Source organism: Musca autumnalis, unplaced genomic scaffold (assembly GCF_047663935.1).
Source record: "Musca autumnalis isolate F117 unplaced genomic scaffold, ASM4766393v1 scaffold_3, whole genome shotgun sequence".
In the NCBI taxonomy this organism is placed as follows: domain Eukaryota; kingdom Metazoa; phylum Arthropoda; class Insecta; order Diptera; family Muscidae; genus Musca; species Musca autumnalis.
The window spans coordinates 225,301,875-225,316,303 of NW_027411866.1; the positions used below are offsets into that span (position 1 = coordinate 225,301,875).

Sequence of the window (14,429 nt, forward strand, 5' to 3'; positions counted from 1 at the left end):
GTCTACGACAAGAATTCATTGTTTATTACTGCAACTCAATCCGCAAAATGCATTGTCAGGTCTTTTTTGTCAAGTGTGACTTATTGTTAATTTAAAAAAGGTTTATTGCCTGCCTGCCTGTGGAGTTTTGTGTTTTTTCGTTGTTCAAGCAATAATTTCACAAAATTGTTGTATATATTTGCAAACATGTAAAAAATTATATGCGATTTGCAAAATGTGTTTTTGTTGTAATGGATTTTTATGTTTTCCATTAACACGGGCGTGATAAGCTGGTTGCTCTTCGCTTTATTTGCTTGCCACACTAAGTAAGTCATCAAGAAATTAAAACGCTTAGAAACAGAAAAAATGGTTTATGTTTAAAAATAAATTAAATTTTGTATAGGAAGCAGCGGTAGTAGGGAGGTTGTTTTGCCCATTCAAACATCAAGTTTGAAGTCATCAATAATTTGTCATAAATATCAAATTTCAATGGAATATCGAAATTATATTTGTAGATTATTTAAAAATGGGGGTTATTCTGAAGGAAGATTCCCCGTGAGTTCCCCATCGTTTCAACTTAAAAGTAGGGAGTGAGAAAACTCACAGGGAATTGATGTTCTGCTGACTATGGCAGTTAAAATAGTAACAATTACCTTAGAAAAACTCAATAGTTCAAATTTCAATTAATTGGACTTGAAAATTTTAAAAATCCTACCTCTTCATAAATATAAGTCTATAAATATCCTCAATTCAGTTACCAAACAACCGTAATAGATAATTATTATTAACTAAATATTCCGCCCAAAAGTATGCTCCAATTGGTGAGCAAACCTGTAGTACAATTCTGTGACTCATTTTTTGAGTTACCGACAAAAATCGGTAAAATTAAAGTGCTTATAATTTCGGTAATTAACGATATTATTCGGCAAGTTAGCGACCAATAAAAAGTAGTCGTAACTGACTACCGATAGCAACAGTGTTGTCAACTTTTATTTAAACTTTTCATTCATAATTTTGCGTTGTTGTGTTACCTATTTTTGTCGGTAACTCAAAAAATGAGTTACACTTCTGACCAACAATTATTAAATTTGAAGTATAGATAGCGCTATGAAATATAAACGGTTTTTACAAAGTTTATAACCTTTATAACAATTTATTTTATAAACAATTATTAAATGGATTAAAAAACCCGACCACTAGAAGGGTTCCTAAAAAACCAATTACTTGGCAATATTTTGTGGGTGTTAATTATCAGTCAGTCATTCATCACCTTACTCCTTTATATGTATAGGATTCAAATTGCTGAGAACTTCCTCAGAAAACCCCCTCAAGAATAATTATTAAATTTGAAGCATTTGAAATATCCTTCTATCCTAACCTCTTGAAGAGATTTTAAAAAAAGTTCATTAGCAGGATAGTAATCAATGAAGAATTTATATACATTTTTACATTCTGCTTGAAGGTGGTATCACAAGTGTGCCCTACGAAAAAAATTGTTCCTCAGTATTCTCTGGGCATTGATGGATCAGTCACTCATTCGCCACTCTACTCCTTTATATATGTATATATTGATTAGTATGTCTCAAATTAATGAGTAATCTCTTAGTCCCGATCCACACTAAAGCGATTTTAATGAAATAATTTCATGAAAGTAGGCGTTCTTAGATCGAGTTCCATACTAAAGTAATTTTATGAAATTGCTGTAGTGGGAAACTCGATCTAAGAACGCCTAATTTCATGAAATTATTTCATTGAAATCACTTTAGTGTGGACCGGGACTTGCTTAATAATTTCACTAATAATTATTACACTTAAAATATAGATGGCGTTATTTTTTATTTTTTATTGTTTTTATTTTTTATTTTTAATTTTTCAATACTGCTTAAAATAAGTCACATTTTAACCACTGGGCCTAAGATTTCCAAAAGTAAATTGACGTAAAGATGGCGTTATATATTCCACAATATGTTTTGTTTTAATAATTATTACACTTAAAATATATATGGCGTTATTTTTATTATTTTTATTTTTTATTGTTTTAATTTTTTTATTTTCAATACTGCTTAAAATAAGTCACATTTTAACCACTGGGCCTAAGATTCCCGCAAAAGTAAATTGTCGTAAAGATGGCGTTATATATTCCACAATATGGAAAATCCGTTCACAATTTTCGTTTTCCTTTAAGACGATTTTTTTACCCTGAAATTATTTCATTGAAATCGCTCTAGTGGGGACCGGGACCTGCTTCATCATTTCACTAATAATTATTAGACGTAAACTGTAGATGGCGTTAATTTTAATTTTGATTTTTTTTAATTTTTTATTTTTAATTTTTCAGTACTGCTTAAAAAAGTCACATTTTAACCTCTGGGCCTAAGATTCCGACAAAGGCAAATTGACGTAAAGATGGCGTAATATATTCCACAAAATGGAAAATCAGTTCACAATTTTGGTTTTCCTTTAAGACGATTTTTTACTATTTTTTTGTTTTTTGCGAATTTCATAGCTCTAGTCGATTTAATGCTGTGTTCAATGTTCGTATGTCCACAATAAGTCTTTACCTTCTGGCACAACATAATGACTCAAAAACCCTATGTGCGGCGTTGTGGTCGCTGTGGAGCTTAGTATACAGAGACTTCAGAGATTCATCAACAAATGTCTCCGAATCATATGTGGTATATTCTGGTCAATTCCAATTTCTAATGAATGCCGAAGAAACACTTATTGCAACGTAGATAATGAAATGGAATTGGATTGGTCACATTTTGCGGAAGCCGCACAATACAATATCGAGAATGGCCCTAGATTTGAAGCCGCAGGGCAGTAGGATGCCGTGTCGCCCAAATATGACCTGGCAAATAGCAATAAATCATGGAATTATATAAAAACAATTGTGCATAATAGATGATTGTATAAATTTATTGTTGATGCCCTATGTTCCCCCGAGCAATAAATAAAGGAAAAAAAGCCAGTAATAATTATTCAATCCAAAGTATAGATGGCGCTATAAACTCGTACAACATTAAGGAGTTTTTAAGGACAGATTTCTAAAAAAACAGACACATATTTTTTTAATTTTGCTTGTAAGAAGTCACATTTTATTTTCTGAGCCTCCAGCCTCCCACAAAATTGTCTAAGTTGTGACAGGCATTGGTCCAAACATTGTACAATTCATAATATTATTGTCAAACCTAAATCAACTTCGAAGATGCACTATATTGGGTGTATATCCCTCGCAAAAATCCCAATTTTTAGTTTAAGTGCAATTTAAGGATGGTTCGAGGATCGGTTTAAAAATTTCATCGAATGTAGTCCTTGTGATTTTGATTACAACGATATAATTTCATGCTTCCTGACCCAAAATCTCAAAAAAATCCTCTGATGACCAACTAAACTGGCTGCTGGACACGATAACTATAGAAGTTAATGACTCCCAAAATTAAATCCTGTACCAATATGGACTATATCTGTGCTTTCCTTTAGTTACCTGATCTACAAGAATTAAACTGTGCTTTATTTCATTTCAAGGTGATTTCTTTTTGTGATCATGATTACATTATAGTTTTTTACTAGAAGAAGCCAATACTTCCTGAGATATGGGCACCGAAATTTCCCAATATTTATGGTTTCACTCAGTCAGTTGCCTTTTACACCATATATTTTCTCTTCACGACGATGTAATTGCAAAAGCCTAGTAGTTCATCATTTATTTTTAAATATTCCCCCTAAAAGTATGCCCCCAAATGTACAATTTAGCCGGGTGAACTATTGAATTTGAAGAATAGATGGCGTTTAACAATTATTGTGATATAAGAAGAATTTAGTGGTAATTTCATTGAAGACCAAATTGTCTATAAGAAGACAAATTTCGTCTTCATTGAGAAGCACATTTGGTCATCTAGGAGAAGACCTGTTAGTCATTTATGGACTATGAAAAAACTATTTTACTATCTTCTATAAGAAGACCATTTGGTTTTTTTAATGAGATTACCATTTGGTTTTTTTTATGAGATGACCATTTGGTTTTTTTTTTGTGAATTGACCATTTGGTCTTCTATGAGAAGATCTGTTGATATTTTATGGAAAATCTTTTTGTCTTCTATGAAAAAAACCATTTGTCTTCTATTAGAAGACCATTTGGTCCTTTAAAGGGGGAGAAGAGAAGACCAGAGACAGTTTGGTCAACTATAAGAAGACCACTTGGTATTTTATAAGAAGACTATTTGATTCATAATTTATTTTTTAACATTCCCCCTAGAAGTATGCTCTCAAATGTACAATTTTATTTTATTGATTTTGAAGTATAGATGGCGTTTAACACTTATTGTGATATAAGAAGAATTAAGTGGTAATTTCATAAGAAGACAATTTGGTCTTCAATGAGAAGCACATTTGGTCATCTAGGAGAAGACCTGTTATTCCTTTATGGTTCTCTAGGAAAAGACCATTTGTTCGTATACGAGAATATCAGGTATTTTTCTATGAGAATACCATTTGGTTTTTTTATGAGATGACCATTTGGTTTTTTATGAGATGACCATTTGGTATTCTATGAGAAGACCTGTTGATCTTTTATGGAAAATCTTTTTGTCTTCTATGAAAAACCCATTTTGTCTTCTATTAGAAGACCATTTGGTCTTTTATAGGGGAGAAGAGAAGACTAGAGACCGTTTGCTCTACTCTATGAAGACTACCTGGTATTTTATAAGAAGACTATTTGGTTCCTAATTTATTTTTAAACGTTCCCCCTAGAAGTATACTCTCAAATGTAATGGTGAATTTTTGATTTTGATGTATAGATGGCGTTTAACACTTATTGTGATATAAGAAGAATTTAGTGGTAATTTCATTGAATACCAAATTGTCGATAAGAAGACAATTTGAACACAGCCCCTTTGGTCATCTAGGAGAAGACCTGTTAGTCATTTATGGTTCTCTATGAAAATACCATTTGTTCTTCATCTATGAGAAGACCATTTGGTTTTTCATGAGATGACTATTTGTTTTGTTTATGAGATGACCATTTGGTCTTCTATGAGAAGACCTGTTGATTTTTTATCGAAAATCTTTTTGCCTTCTATAAAAAACCATTTCGTTTTCTATTAGAAGACCATTTGGTCTTTTAAAGGCGGAGAAGAGAAGGCCAGAGACAGTTTGGTCTACTATAAGAAGACCATTTGGTATTTTTTAAGAAGACTATTTGGTCTTCTATGAAAAGATCATTGGTCTTCAAGGACAAGACAATTTGGTCATCTACGGTCTTCTATGCGAAACCTATTTGTTCTTCTATGATAATACCAGGACTCCTACGAGAATACCGCTTGGTATTCTATGGGGAGACCATTCGGCCTTGTATGAGAAGATCATTTCGTCTTCCATGAGAAGATTATTTGGTCTTCTAAGAAAAGATCATTTGGTCTTCTATGAGAAAAGAATTTTTTCTTCCTTAAGAAGACGATTTGGTGGTCTATAAGAAGACCATTTGTCTTCCATGAGAAGACCATCTGGACTTCTACAAGAAGACGATTTGGTCTTCTATTAGAAGACCTGTTGGTCTTCTATGAGAAGATCTGTTGGTTTTCTAGGAGAAGACCTGTTGGTCTTCTATGAAAAGATCTGTCGGTCTTCTAAGAGAAGACCTATTGGTCTTCTATGAGAAGACCTATTGGTCTTCTATGAGAAGACCTATTGGTCTTCTATGAGAAGACCACATGGTCTTCTATGAAAAGACCAGTTGGTCTTCTATGAAAAGACCCGTTGGTCTTCTATGAAAAGACCTGTTGGTCTTCTTTGAGAAGACCTGTTGGTCTTCTATGAAAAGACCTGTTGGTCTTCTATGAAAAGGCCTGTCGGTCTTCTATGAGAAGACCTGTTGGTCTTCTATGAGAAGATCTGCTGGTCTTCTATAAGAATACCTTTTGGTACTCTATAAGAAGACCATTTGGCCTCCTATGAGAAGATCATTTGGTATTCTATGCGAAGATGATTCGGTCTTCGATGAGAAGACCATTTGGTCTTCCTATGAGAAAACTATTTGCTCCTTTATGAGAATATCGGATAATCTTCTTGGGAATGTAGACAATTTGTTCTTCTTGGAGAATACCATTTACTCTTCTATGATAAGACAATTTGATTAAAAAAACATTGGTTTTCTATGAAAAGACCAGTTGTTCTTCTATAAGATGACCAGCTGGTCTTCTATGTGAAGACCAGTTGGAGAAGACAGGTTGGTCTTCTCTTTGGTGGTCTATGAGAGGACCAGTTGGTCTTCTATGAGGAAACCGTTTGGTCTTCTATTTGGAGATCAGTTGGTCTTTAAAAAAAACTACTTCTATGAAAAGACCAGTGGCTGGAATCTTGTTCTATGAAAATTTTAAATGAAAAATATTTTCCTTATAATTTTTTTCATTTGACAGTTTTTTCCTTTATAAAAGTTTTCATAAAGTTTCATTCATTTCAGTTTTTCATTTCAGTTTGACTTCTGTGAGAAGACAATTTGGTCTATGAAAAGACCATTGGTTTTCTATTAGAGACCATTCCTTTTTTAGAAGACCATTGGCTTCGGTGATAAGAACATTTGGTCTGCTATGAGAAGACCATTTGCTTTTCTGTGAGAAGGTTCATATGACCCCTGTGAGGAGACTTATTAATTTTAAGACCTTTTAGTGGTGTTGTTTAGATAGAATACCATTTAGAGGAATATTTTGGATAGAACATTTAGAGTCTTTTATAGATAGAAGGCGTTTAAGAGGCCTTTTTAGGCAGAATATATTTAAAGAGGACCTATTTAGATAGAATACCTTTGAGAGGAGTTATTTAGATAGGGGACTTTTTAGAGGTCGTATGTAGATGTTCTTATTTAGATGCCTTATATATGGCTTGTTTAGATAGAAAACATTTTAAAGGTCTTCATTACATAGAAGACCCCTTAGAAAACCAATTGGTCTTCTGTGAGAATACTCATATGAGATTCTATGAAAATATCTATTGTTTTGCTAAGAAAAAACCTATTGATCCTCTATGAGAATAGTTATTGGACTTATTTAAAAATAATCTACTGGTCTTCTATGAAAATACTATTGGTGTTCTATCACAAAACCTATTGATCCTCTATAAAAAAAAAACATATTTGGCTTTTTAGAAAAGTCCTTCTTAATAAAGACCTCTATGATTCTTTGAAAAGACCTGTCATCGGTCTGCTAGAAGTGGACCCATCGAATTAATCAGAGATACGAAATACAATATTATTTTATTTTCTTTTATTTTGTTTGTTAATTATTGTCATATCAAAAAGTACCGCCATAACTGATTAAAATACCAGACTTGCCTTATATAGAATACACAACAAACAGCAAAAATTAATTGAATAATTCACATTCATATTTAAAAGAAGAAGACAAAAATTTAAACATTCTCATAAAACCTGTATTATTTTTTTATCTAAAGAATATATGTATGTAAGTTTGTTTTAGAAAGTAATTTAAACAAAGGTAAGGTAAGAGTACTTTCATGTTCTGGACACATCTGGACACAATAAATAAATGTCATGGTTATTTTTTTTTTTTTTTTTTTTTTTGGAGAGGAATAACTGTTTCAAATAATGAATATTTAGATAACAATATGCAATAATCAAATATTGTGGAGTGATTGGCTTGTAGAATTAAAGTAATATAATAATAAATTTACAAGTTTTATTTTTGAAAAAAAAAATGCAAACTGTTAAACCAAATTAAATTCTAAATTATATTAATTTTATTCAATATACACATGTATATATTCTATATACCAATTCCAAATCCGCTTTGTATGATTGTTTATTGGACTATCCAATTTATTGTATCACTCTACCACCACAATAATATCATCAATTGTGGCCACTCTAACTTTTGACATTTATAGACCATTCCGACCATTCCATTGGTGCTGCTGTTTAGTAAAGAAAAGAACGTAGAATCTATTCTATGTTCATGGACTCTTTACTTAAACACCCAACCAATGCGTATTTATGTAACTGTAATTTAAGGCGCATGCGTGCAGTTGCATATGATTTTGTTATTTGCCATTTTTTTTATTAGTCCAACAGCACTCAGATGTCAGCAGTAAAAACGACCAACAAAGAGACGACATCGTTAATGTCGTTCCAGTTGCTGCCAACATCACTAGCCACACAGACCGGCACTTGTTGCTCTGGTGGGAGGGGGGAGGGCAAGTTGTAACAACTACCCAACATTTAAAAGAACCATTGAAGCGTCAAAGCTAATCATTAAAACGATACGTTTAGTGGTCACCATAAAACGTTAAAAAATTAGAAAAAAAACAGCAGATTTGGTAGGTATGAGAATTGAGAATCTACAAAACAAAACAAAAAAAAAACAATTAAAAAACAATCAGTGGGCTTTGCCGAGACAGCCAAATATGTGGGGAAGCTTAGCATTGATTTATCAATCCCGGAAAAATATTCCCAAATGCCCAAAAGACCGGACTGATAACTTTACCAGTTTCTTGATAATCATACTTACAGGACAGATTTGCCTTGTTAGATATTCCCCCTAAAAGTATGTTCATAAATGTATGTATGTATAAAGAACAACTAAATTTGAAGTATAGATGGCGTTCCAAAATATTGTAGTTGTAGTTTCATTCTAGCAGTGATTTTCCAAAAACCTGATCTCATCTCAAAATCTTCAGGAAAACAAATAGGAAAAGGATTGAAATGAATTTTGAAAAAAATATTGGCAGTTATATGAATTGAGAATCCAAAAAATAAAAACAATAAAAAAACAAATCTGGGCTTTGTCGACACTTGTGTACGTGTGCAGCTGTAGCATTGATTTCGGTAATCCCGAACAAATATTCCCAAGTTGTAAAATAAGGGAATAATAAAATTACCTGCTTCTTCTTAATCATAACTGCAAGGCAGACTTGTCTTGTTAAATATTTATCCTAAAAGTATGCACATAAATATATGTTACTCATACAACTCGAGCTGGTGAACTATTAAATTTGAAGTATAGATGGCGTTCGACAATAATTTACTATTGGTCTAATATAAATTGTATGTTTTTAAAGTTAAGGAACGCTTTGCAGGTTAAATATGGTAACCTCAGGCACGTAAAGGAACAGAGCATATATGAAGAATCGTTTCGCGGTTCTCGTTTCCTGCTAGGAGTGATTTTCACAAAAAAAGAATGAAATGAATTAAAAAAACACAGAATTGGCAGGTAATTGGATTGAGAATCTACAAAAATAAAAACAATTCAAAAAATTAGTGGGCTTTGCCGACAGTTAAATATGTAGGGGAGCTGTAGCTTTGATTTATGCTATCCCGAACAAAATATACCCAAGCCTTAAAATAACGAAATGATATAATTAACAGCTCCTTTATAATCATACTTGCAGGGCAGACTTGCCTTGTTAAATATTCCCCCTGAAAGTATGCTCATAAATGTGTGTTCCTTATATAACATGAGCTGGTGAACTATTAAAATTGAAGTATAGATGGCGTTTAAAAATATTTTGCTATATGATCTCAACTCAAAGTCTTCGAGAAAAGAAATGAAAGTAGGAGAAGAAGAGTACTGTTGTAGCCACCAGAGCAAATAAAAATAACTAGAAGACCAATGAGAAAGCCAGAAAGACTTCTATGAGAAGACCTTAGGGCTTCTATGAGAATAACATTAATTCTTCTAAGTGAAGACCATTAAGGCTTCTATGAACAGACCATTAACGCTTCTACGAGAGGACGATTAGGGCTTCTAGGAGAAGACCATTTGGTTTTCCATGAGAAGACCATTTGGTTTTCCATGAGAAGACCATTTGATCTTCTATGAGAAGGCCATTTGGTTTTCTATGAGAAGACCATTTGGTCTTCTGTGAGAAGACCATTTGGTTTTCTATGAGAAGACCATTTGGTTTTCTATGATAAGACCATTTGGTCTTCTATGAGAAAACCATTTTGTCTTTTATGAGAATATCATTTAGTCTTTTACCAGAAGACCATTAGGGCTGCAATGAGAAGACCATTTGGTTTTCTATGAGAAGACCAGTTGATCTTCTATGAGAAGACCATTTTTTTTTTGTTTTTTTTGAGAAGACCCTATGCTATTTTATGAGATACCATTTGGACTTCTAGGAGAAGACCATTTACCCATTATTTCAGGAAGTAGTATGGGGGGGCATACGGATAGCGAGGACAACCTGTTGCAAACAATTTTAGAATGATCCCAGATCTGGTCTTAAACTTCACTTTTGAGAAAAGTATTGAAAAGCTATATGGGATGAAGTGGATCGAACTTCGAACTTGATCTATGTTTGGACAAAATATTACACAAACCAGCCAGACAGATGATCGTACAGGGCTAAATCGACTGTAAATTGTCTGAAAGCGATTTCTTTCAAACATACTTGAGGTCCAAAACCATTATTTCGATAAGGCATAGCCTAAAGGCTCAGGGTATAATGAATCGGACATTTTCAAGATGTTGACTTTCCTTTTATGAAAGAAGACCTTTCAGTAGTGCGATTCTGTAACACATTTTTTGAGTTACCGACAAAAATCGGTAAAATTTAAATGCTTATAAATTCGCTAATTAACGATGTTTTTCGGTAAGTTAGCGACCAAAAGAAAGCAGTCGTAAAGTTGTAACGAGAGCAACAGTGTTGTCAACTTCTATTTGAACTCTTCATTCATAATTTTGAGTTTTAATGTTACCGACATTTGTCGGTAACTCAAAAAATGTGTTAGAGAATCGCACTACAGAGGTCTTATTTCGGCCTAATAATTTAGACATACGACTTCTATATTTTGATAGATGCCCTATTGGGGGAGTTATTAAGATAGAAGACCTACTGGAGGTCTTACTTAGATAGAAGGCCTTTTAGACGTCATATTTAGAAGACTTATTTGTATAGAAGGCCTTCCAGATGTCTTGTTTAGATAGAAGACCTTTTAGAGGTTATTTAGAAGATCATTTAGAGGTCTAATATGGTTGGAACACCTTTTAGAAATTCTTATTCAGATAGTAGACCTTTCGTCTGATTTTAGGGGACCATTTACAGGTCTTAGAACTTTCTTCAGATATTAGGGGCCATTTTACAGCTCTTATTTAGACAGAAAATCTTTTAGAGATCTTATTTAGAATGAGTTCCATTTACAGGTCTTAGAAGACCTTTTAGAGGTTATTTAAAAGATCATTTAGAGGTCTAATACACAGAAAAAAATCCGACGATAAAAAAATTATCATATTGACGAAATTCGATAAAATTATTTGATCCCAAAGTAAAAATACAACTCATAAAATATTTCACATATTGACTAAAATATTTATCGATTTTTTTATATTGAACTGATAAAATGGAATATGTGGAATATTTTGATAAATAATTTTGTCAATATGTAAAACATTTTATCAGTTATATGTTTGCTTTGTGATCAAATAATTTACTTCAGATGTTAGGGGACCTTTTACAGGTCTTAGAACTTTCTTTAGATATTAGGGGACCTTTTACAGGTATTATTTAGATAAAAAATCTTTTAGAGATCTTGTTTAGAATGAGTTCCATTTAGAGGTCTTAGGAGACCTTTCAGAGCTCAGATTTAGACAGATTAAAGTCCCTTTAAGTCCCCTAAATTTAGACAAAAGACCTCTATATTTTGATAGACCTATTGGGGGACTTATTAATATAGAAGACATTTGTAGGTCATATTTAGAAGGCCATTTAAAGGTCTTATATGGATAGAAGACCTTTAAGAAATCTCATTTCTATGAAAGGCTTTTTAGAGGTCTAATTTAGATAGAAGACCTTTTAGAAGTTTTCTTTAGATAGAAGACCTTTGAAAGGTTTTGTATAGAAGATATTTTAGAGGTCTTATTTAGATAGAAGACCATTTAGATATTCTATATAGGTAGACGACCTTTTAGAGGTCGTATATAGGTAGGAAGGTTTTTAGGGGTCTTATTTCGATAGAAGACCCTTTAGAAGACTTCTTTAGATATAAAATCTTTAGTGGACTTCGTTATGATGTTGTCGGAGACTCGAAATTACAAACAACGTTGTTAAAACTCTCGTCCTAATGATAATGTCATTGCAAAGTATTGGTGGAAATGACATGCCAAAGCATTGGTGAAAATGACATGTCAAAGCATTGGTGTAAATGAATGCATCTTTTGGGGTCCACGCTCATATAAAATTCATCGATGAAGATGCTAAAAAGATGACATGCCAGATCACTTGCAGCAATGATTGAATGGCATCTTCGGCATCGAATATTTTGCTGGGTACCAGAATGGACAAGGGAAACTTCTCTCATATCAATGAGTGCACCCCCATTCATATTTGCTCAATGATATGGAACCTACAGTTTATCGAAGAGTCCGAACGGCATGTCTTACGACACCACATTTAGAGACATTTTAGATGACAGAAATACTCAAGAAATTTCGTCAACATTACGCTGAGGGGAAAATCGGCCTGGCCATGGAATCAAAACCGGTATTTCTTGTGGAAGGCGGATGTGCACCACGGTGGCACCCAAGAAGTCATTTTAGAGTTCTAATTTAGATAGAAGATATTTTTGGGTCTTATTTAGGTATGAGAATATTTAGAGGTCTTCCAATGATAGCAATAAAATATATGTTGCGGCTCTTATTTAGATATGATACCGCTTAGAGATCTTAAGACAGATATTGTTACGTAACCGCCTAATGGGGCTCTGTGGTGGGCTTCCAACTCGACTGATCGAGTTTTATTTTTTCCTGAATCTGACACCATCATCCCCAGGGAATGAAAGGTTTGAAAGGTTTTGGATAGAAGATTTTTTAGAGGTCTTATTTAGATAGAAGGCCATTTAGATATTCTATTTAGGTAGACGACCTTTTAGAGGTCGTATTTAAGTAGGAAGCTTTTTAGGGGTCTTATTTCGATAGAAGACCTTTTCGAAGACTTCTTTATATTTAAAATCTTTAGTGGTATTCGTTAAATAGAAGACTTTTTAGAGGTTTTATTTGGACGGAAGACCTTACAAAGGTCTAATTCAGATAGAGGACAATTTAGAGGTATTATTTACATTCCAGAATGGACAAGGGAAACTTCTCTCATATCAATGAGTGCACCCCGATTCATATTTGCTCAATGATATGGGACCTGCTTTTTATGGACGAGTCCGAACGGCGTGTCTTACGTCACCACATTTAGAGAAATTTTAGATGAGTGAGATACTCAAAAATTGTCGCCAACATCACGCTGAGGGGGAAATTGGCCTGGCCATGGAATCAAAACCGGTTATTTTCTGGTGGAAGGCGGATGTGTACCACGGTGGCACCCAAGAAGTCATTTTAGAGGTCTTATTTAGATAAAATATATTTTTGGGTCTTATTTAGATATGACAATGTTTAGACGTCTTCCAAAGATAGCGATAAAATATCTTTTGGGGCTCTTATTTAGATATGATAACGCTTAGAGGTGTTCTTAAGATAGATATTGCTACGTAACCGGCTAATGCGGCTCTGTGGTGGGCTTCCAACTAGATCAGTCGTAGCTTTATTTTTTTTATTTTTTCAAGGAGTTCCTAAATCTGAAACCATCATCCCCAGGGAATGAAAAAAGAATGAAGAAAGACACAAAATAAAACGTCAACAGCACAATATACAACCATGACATGGGAACTTGGCGTTTTTGTTCTTGCACTTTGGACCCTTTCGGACTTTTATTTGACTATAAAATAAAATTTTTCTCCATCCCAATACACATGCCTAATGCTGTAGCGGAGGTTTTTTCCGTCTGCTTGTAATGTATGCTAACAATTTAATCAACCATATAGCACCACACACACATCCATCCGTCCACAAAACCAACAAACATTTAGAGACGACAACGTCTAGCCGCTGCTATTAGTCAGTCATTTAAGCCGTACTTTACTGAATGGTCATTGAAATGAAATGAGAAAAAAAGTAGTTCGTCATAGGCCATAGTGCAGAATAATGTCATAAAAACATAAAAGCAAAAAAAAAAACATTTACTTCAAAAAACACACAAAATAAAAAAATTAAATAAAATGAACAAAAAGAAATAAATTGTAAAAAACCGCACAAAAATCCAAATACAATTATAAAATTATAGTTTTTATTTGATGATTTTGAGGACAACGGTATTATGAAATCAATTTGTTTGTGTTAATTGTTGATTATTATTTTATGCCGGTTTTTTTTTTTTTTTTGTTGCAGCAAACCACAAAAAAATTATTTTGTATTTAGTTGTTTTTTTTATTACTTTGTTATATTTTTTATCGTATTGCTTAAAATAATAAATAATATGATTTGTGGTTTTTGATATAAAACCTCAAAATAATCTATGGTAAAATCCCAATGTGTTATGTTTATATACGTATTTTGTTTTGACACCAAACTTAAGAAAAATCCACAAAAACAAAGGGAAACAATATTCACAGCTTT

The 14,429-nt window shown here is 33.0% G+C and overlaps 1 protein-coding gene across 2 annotated transcripts in view; it reads right to left on the bottom strand.

Moving 5' to 3' along the window:
• The window catches only part of Gmap (Golgi microtubule-associated protein), a 167,277-nt gene that overhangs the window by 23,127 nt on the left and 129,721 nt on the right, over positions 1-14,429 (bottom strand). The gene's annotated exons all lie outside the window — the stretch shown is intronic.